This window comes from Palaemon carinicauda, chromosome 16 (assembly GCF_036898095.1).
Source record: "Palaemon carinicauda isolate YSFRI2023 chromosome 16, ASM3689809v2, whole genome shotgun sequence".
In the NCBI taxonomy this organism is placed as follows: Eukaryota; Metazoa; Arthropoda; class Malacostraca; order Decapoda; family Palaemonidae; genus Palaemon; species Palaemon carinicauda.
Genome location: NC_090740.1, coordinates 116,078,606 through 116,086,010, shown reverse-complemented (window position 1 = coordinate 116,086,010; position 7,405 = coordinate 116,078,606). Strand labels below are relative to the sequence as shown.

The window sequence follows — 7,405 nt, the reverse complement described above, 5'->3', positions numbered from 1 at the left end:
ACTGTATTTCTTCTTATTTTTCCAATGAGATGGATAGATTTATTCTGCTAGAGAGTTGCCTTTGAGAGTTCGATTGTTTTCTAAGTTTATTCTTGTTGACAAAGAGCTTTGAGTTGCTTCTTCTTCAAGCGATGAATTAATGAGACTTCATGACCTTGATGAGCGTCGGGCCGTGTTTTGCACTTGGCCAATGTTCAAAGGGAGTACAGAAACCATCGTTCCTAAGAATTATTTAGAAATATAATTTTGACGTACTCACTTTAAGTATAAATGCTCAAGCTGCTAGTCGAAATGATTCTCTTTTAAAATAAATGGAAATTATGATACATAGAGAACCCGTCAAGTAGAGCAAGCCCTGTTTACAAGAGTACACGAGACACCAACACATACTACAGGATTGGCAAGAGTATAGAGGGAGGCTGACGGCTGTTGTATCATGGGGAGAGTAGTAGTTGCAAGGGATCCATCTCCCCCCCCCCACTTCCTCCTCCCATCCCTGCTCTCTCTCTCTCTGGTCCGGCTCTCACCCAGCCTCAGCAGCAGGCAAGAGGAGGAGGAGGAGGAGGAGGGAGCACAAGAGAAGCAGCGGCAGCAGCAGCATCGGCCAAAAACGCCAGTCAGTAACTGGGTAGAAGTGGCGGTGTGAAGGGGCCCCCTGTGAGATGCCCCACATATCCCTGGCTTGCCGCAATCCTGCCGTCTTACAGCGGTTGCGTGCATTCCAAGTCCTTCATCTCTTTGCCCAAAGTTCCTTCGCGGTAGAGGAAGATGCCGTTGATGGACTTTTAAAAGTGAAATAGTGCCTATGTGTCATAATTGATTAAAGAATTACTTTATATAATTGGATTAAATAGTACGTTGGTTCCCTAGTGACCTCTTGAAAGTAAGGCGAATGTAACTTATGATGAACTGAAAGGCCAACACACTACCTCCAGCATGGCAAGATAATTTCGTAGATTGATCTTCAAGAAACAACTACAATAAACAAAAAATAAATATCAATTACTAAATAATAACAGTTCACCTTCAGTTATATTTATCCCTCGTCAAGGAAATCCTGAAAGAAGACATTCCCTTGGAATATAGTTCTAGCAACTTGTCCTATCTCCTCCCTAATGTCAGCACCGCTAAAAAGAACCGTTGGAAGTGAGAGAAGACACCTGGAACAGATCGCCTGGAATGAAGAGGGCTTCTAACAGGACTGGGAAAAAAAGGAGAAAGACTGAGAGCTGAGCGTTTGCTGAGGAATGCGCCCGAGGGTCGGAGCGGATATTCATTCAACAGGATGAAGAGTTCATTCATGATTTCATAGGTAAGCGCAACTTTTTCTAACTTGGTCCAACTTGCATTCGAGATAAGCGCATGTTTCTGGAAGTGCGTAGATGCTGTGGATGGATTTGAAATTGCGGTTCCAACGGAACTTGGTAGGGGATTATCCTTATACTAGTGTACGTCTTCCGTCAATATTGGGGGCTAGTTATTTAGGTGCATATGCATACACACGTATCCTTTATTACCAGGGTATAGCTATCCTCTCTCCCCCTTACCCGAGGGATGGGGAAAACTGAGCGTGACCGGGATGATATATATATATGTATGTATATATATATATATATATATATATATGTATATATATATATATATATATATATATATATATATATATATATATATATATATATACATTTACACACATACACACACACACACACACACACATATATATATATATATATATATATATATATATATATATATATATATATATATATAATATATTTGGCCAGACATTTGCTCTTTATTACATAAAGGAGATCTGTGCCTGATTACTACTACGAATATATATATATATATATATATATATATATATATATATATATATATATATATATGTATATATACATATAAAACCAGACAATGGCTCTTTATTACATAAAGGAGATCTGTGCCAGATTACTACTACGAATACAGCCATAACTTATTAACAGTTTTTATTGATTCCCTCTTTCTCAGCTCCCTTTTTTTGTATATATATTTGTTCTCCTCGCGTTTACCTTTCTCATATCTTTCTTGCTCCTTTACTTTCCATTGTTTCCTATATTACTACTGCTCTTCCAAGATACATTTGAGAGTACACTCGGGCACACTATTCTATCTAAATTCTCTTCCTCTTGTTTTGTTAGTTTTTTTATAGTTTATATTGATATTTATCTAAATGTTGTTACTGTACTTATAATATTTTATTTTTCCTTGTTTCCTTTTCTCGCTGGGTTATTTTACCTTTTGGAGGCCCTGGGCATATAGCATCCTGCTTTTCCAACTAGTGTTGTAGCTTAGCAAGTAATAATAGTAATAATAATGATAATGATGATAATAATAATAATAATGATAATAATAATAATAATGATGATAATAATAATAATAATGATAATAATAATAATAATAATAATAATAGTAAGAATTATAATAATAATAATAATAATAATAATAATAATAATAATAACGGTAATTGTGACAGCGTGGAAATTGGTACTGTTAACCGAATCGAGAATAATTCCCTACTCGTTTCTCTTTTAATCCAAATTACTACAAAAAATACAGCTGTACCATCAATCGATAGGAGGGATACTAGCTTTACTACAAAGCCCCCCTCCCCCCCCCACTGAAGGCAATGAATTTGGAGTTACTACGTAATCTGTAAGTAATAGAACTATTGAAATTCAAGAATTGATAAATGAGAAATATTTCGACATTTTAACATTATCTGAAACACGGTTAAATGACTTCGACTATAGTCAATTCCTTTTAGTGAGGCGCATTTGCACCGACTCGCCGCGGTGCCCTTTTAGCCCGGAAAAGTTTCCTGAGCGCTGATTGGTTGTCCAACTAAATTATTGAAATTCAAGAATTGATAAGTGAGAAATATTTCGAAATATCAACATTATCTGAAACATGGTTAAATGACTTCGACTATAGCCAATATCTTTTAATGAGACGCATTTGCACCGACTCGCAGCGGTGCCCTATTAGCTCGGAAAAGTTTCCTGAGCGCTGATTGGTTAGAATTATCTTGTCCAACCAATCAGCGATCTGGAAACGTTTCCGAGCTAAAAGGGCACCGCTGCGAGTCGGTGCAAATCTGCCTCGCTAAAAAAAATTGACTATAGGCTAAGGTTGCTGAAATGACCCCTGAGATACACATACTCTATTCCATATTCCGAGAGAGGGCAAGTTATCGAGGGGGGGGGGGGGGTTGCTTCCTAAGTGCTTTGATAATGTGGATTTGACAAACAACAAAAATTATGAAGTGATACGCAAAATACCTTCCCATTTTGGAAAATCCACGATCATTAACTTTAGCATACAAAAAAAAAAAAAGAAAAAAAAAAATTACACAGGTAGCCAGACATATTAGGAGACAAATATTAAAAAATATTAGCAATTTTTATAATAATTTAACTTCAAGACCATGAAAAGACGAATGTAGTTTTTTATATAAATAAAATTTGCGGTTGAAGCAACAGTATACATCATTCTTATTAATACTTAGCTAGAAAACAAAAAGATAAGAGAGATAAGCAATTACTGTATTAAATTATTGTATTCAATTAACTTCAAGACTATAACAAGACAAATGTAGTTTTATATAAATAGATTTGCAGTTAAAAACACACTTCCTGAATCTTAACGAGAGAACAAAAAGTTAAGAAAGATAAGCAATTATTGTATTAAATTAATTTCAAGACCATAACATGAAAATGTAGTTTTTATATAAATAAATTTGCAGTTAAAACAACAATATACATCACATGTACTAGTACTTCATTAGAAAACAAAAAGTAAAGAAAGATAAGCAATTATTATATTAAACTATTGTATTGAATTAACTTCAAGAGTATAACAAGAAAATGCACCTTTTATATAACTAAAGTTGCAGTTAAAACCACACTTTGCATTACACTTACTGATTCTTAACGAGAGAACAAAAAGTTAAGAAACATGAACAATAATTGTATTAAATACTGTATTAACTTGAAGACTATAGCAAGAAAATGCACCTTTTATATAACTAAAGTTGCAGTTAAAAACACACTTTGCATTACTCTTCCTGATACTTAACTAGAAAGCAAAAAGTTAAGAAAGATAAGCAATTATTGTATTAAATTAAATTCAAAACCGTAACAAGAAAAAATACACCTTTTATATAATAAAATTGTGGTTAAAACAACAATATACATTACTCTTACTTATACGTAACTTTCCAAACCATCGCATACCATGGTTAACTAGCAAACCCCTCACTCATCTTTCATTCATCTTTCCTATCAGCTAAAAAATAAAAAATAAAAATCTCAACCATTCCAGCGCTGTTAATCCTGCTAGTTACGTCACCAGTTACGTCACCAATTACGTCACCAACTACGTCACCAGATACGTCACCAATTGTGGTGTTGAGAAAGAGAGGAGATGAATTTGCACACTAGACCGCGTTTCATTTTACCCTTTTAACCTTTGTGAACGAGGTTACTCTGCTTACGGAGCTAATATCAGAATTTGGGTTTAAGAAGTGAATATATTCTTTCGTGAGGGTAGACAGCCATTTCTCATTTCCTCTTCATTTTATGTGATTTTTTTTCTAAGCGTATGCATGCGAAGTAGATTCGGAAAATAGCTAATAATATATACATATACATTCATGTATATGTATAGTCGAGATCACTCCGTAGCACATTCTTGTTAGATATAAATGGCTATACATACACACTCACACATACACATATACTGTATATATATATATATATATATATATATATATATATATATATATACATATATATATATATATATATATATATATATATATATATATATATATAATGAGAATGACAGATATTAGATGAACATTAAGAACAGCAGAAGAGGTCCCTAGAAATTAAGCAGGTGAAGGAAGAGAAGACGATGGATTGATGAGATAAGAAAATAGATTCTGCGGCGGACTAGTAACGGCTGATGATGATAATGATATACACACATACATGTATGTATGTATATATATATATATATATATATATATATATATATATATATATATATATATATATGTATGTATGTATATTTGTGTGTGTGTATATATATGTACGTAAGTGTATTGTTTATATGATTATATTCTATTATAATGAAAGTGTTGTATATATTTATAAAATGACAAAGTGAGCTTTCACGCTCACAAACAAGCCATGTGTATATAAATATCACTCTTAACTTAAACATATAAAACGTAAAAAAATCATTTCACCCTTATATTGCAATAAGCTAAATATTTGTTCTAAATATCGGTAATAAACTTATAAGTGAATCTTGGTAAGAGAAATTGAGTTAGCTGATAATCATAATAATTTTTGAGTTATGAGTTGAGCAATGATATTAATATCCATGTGTTAAGAAAGAGATTTTATTATACAAATAATAAAACTTAAACAATTTCTGCGATTATACTATCTCATCATACACTCACATACTTATACGTTCGAACATATAACACACATTCATGTGTACTGTATGTATCATGAAATATATAAACTGGTATAGATTATATGTATATATATATATATATACATATATATATTGTATATATAATGTATTTACATGTATATCCCTACATATATATATATATATATATATATATATATACATATATATATATATATATATATATATATATATATATACGCACATACTTGTATGTATAAACATATATGCATATATATATATATATATATATATATATATATATATATATATATATATTAGATGTATATATACACACACACACACACACACATATATATATATATATATATATATATCTATATATACGCACACACTTGTATATATAAACATATATGCATATATATATAAATACATACATATATATATATATATATCTATAACTATATATATATATATATATATATATATATATATATATATATATATATATACTGTATATATATACGCACACACTTGTACATATATATATATATATGTATATATATGTATATATATATATATATATATATATATATATATATACATATACATAATATCATACCTTGGATAATATACCAGATTCATATGACAGCGATGATGATGCACCAAACAATAATGATCCCAACTTGAAAGAAGAAAGACATAAATGCAAAAGTGAGATCTATTTGTTGATAGAAATCCTGTTTTTATTTTTTTCGTTGGGCGTTGCAACTTTCTAAACCTTGCAGAGCGCAATATCAAGCTAATATTTACCATACACTTTCTTCCGGGTATATTCATTCACCTAAAGCTCTTATTTCACCTATCTATTCTTGGCAGCTGTTCGGATATGAGACAGTTGCTTTAGAGTCGTGAAAACAGATGCAAATGTATCTCATGCGAATGCAATTCATAGGTGCAAATTCATGTCACTCTGAAGTAAACAGTTTCCTGAATGTGACGTCATTGGGATGGGTCTATTTCTCACTAATCGTTATGACGTCACTGAGATGGGGAAGTATTGGCTCAAAATTAACCCAACCCATTTGCGTATTACATTTATACACATAAACCTAATATTATTTACGGCATGATTCGCTTTGGACGATTTTGTTTATGTTTGAGAAATTTATCTTCAACTACCTTTATTATTATTATTATTATTATTATTATTATTATTATTATTATTATTATTATTATTATTAGATTCGTTTTGGAGGATTTTGTTAATATGTATCATATTTATCTTCAAATACCTTTGTTATTATTATTATTATTATTATTATTATTATTATTATTATTATTATTATTATTATTATTATTAGATTCGTTTTGGATATTTTGTTCATATGTATCATATTTATCTTCAACTACCTTTATTATTATTATTATTATTATTATTATTATTATTATCATTATTATTATTATTATTATTATTATTACTGTTGTTGTTGCTGTTGTTGTTGTTGTTGTTGTTGTTGTTGTTGTTCTTATTATTATTATTATTATTATTATTATTACTGTTGTTGTTGCTGTTGTTGTTGTTGTTGTTGTTGTTGTTCTTATTATTATTATTATTATTATTATTATTATTATTATTATAATAATAATAATAATAATTATTATTATTTTTGTTGTTATTATTATTATTATTATTATTATTATTATTATTAGCTAAGCTACAACCATAGTTGGAAAAGCAGGATGTTATAAGCCCAAGGGCTCCAACAGGGAAAAATTACTACTATCTTTACCATGATCACTTATTTTATTTGTGATATTTCTGATTATGAATAATAGCAATAAAAAGTATAATTGATGATGATGAAAATAATAATTCATAGTCAATGAATGTTTATCATAGAACTGAATTAAC

General features: G+C 30.2%; 1 protein-coding gene across 1 annotated transcript in view; it reads left to right on the top strand.

Moving 5' to 3' along the window:
- The first annotated feature begins 585 nt into the window (after positions 1–585).
- Positions 586–7,405, top strand: part of LOC137655106 (FMRFamide receptor-like) — a 146,005-nt gene continuing 139,185 nt past the window's right edge. The window contains exon 1 of the mRNA XM_068388995.1: positions 586–1,312. The gene's annotated coding sequence lies outside the window, so the exon portion shown is untranslated. The remainder of the gene's footprint in view (positions 1,313–7,405) is intronic.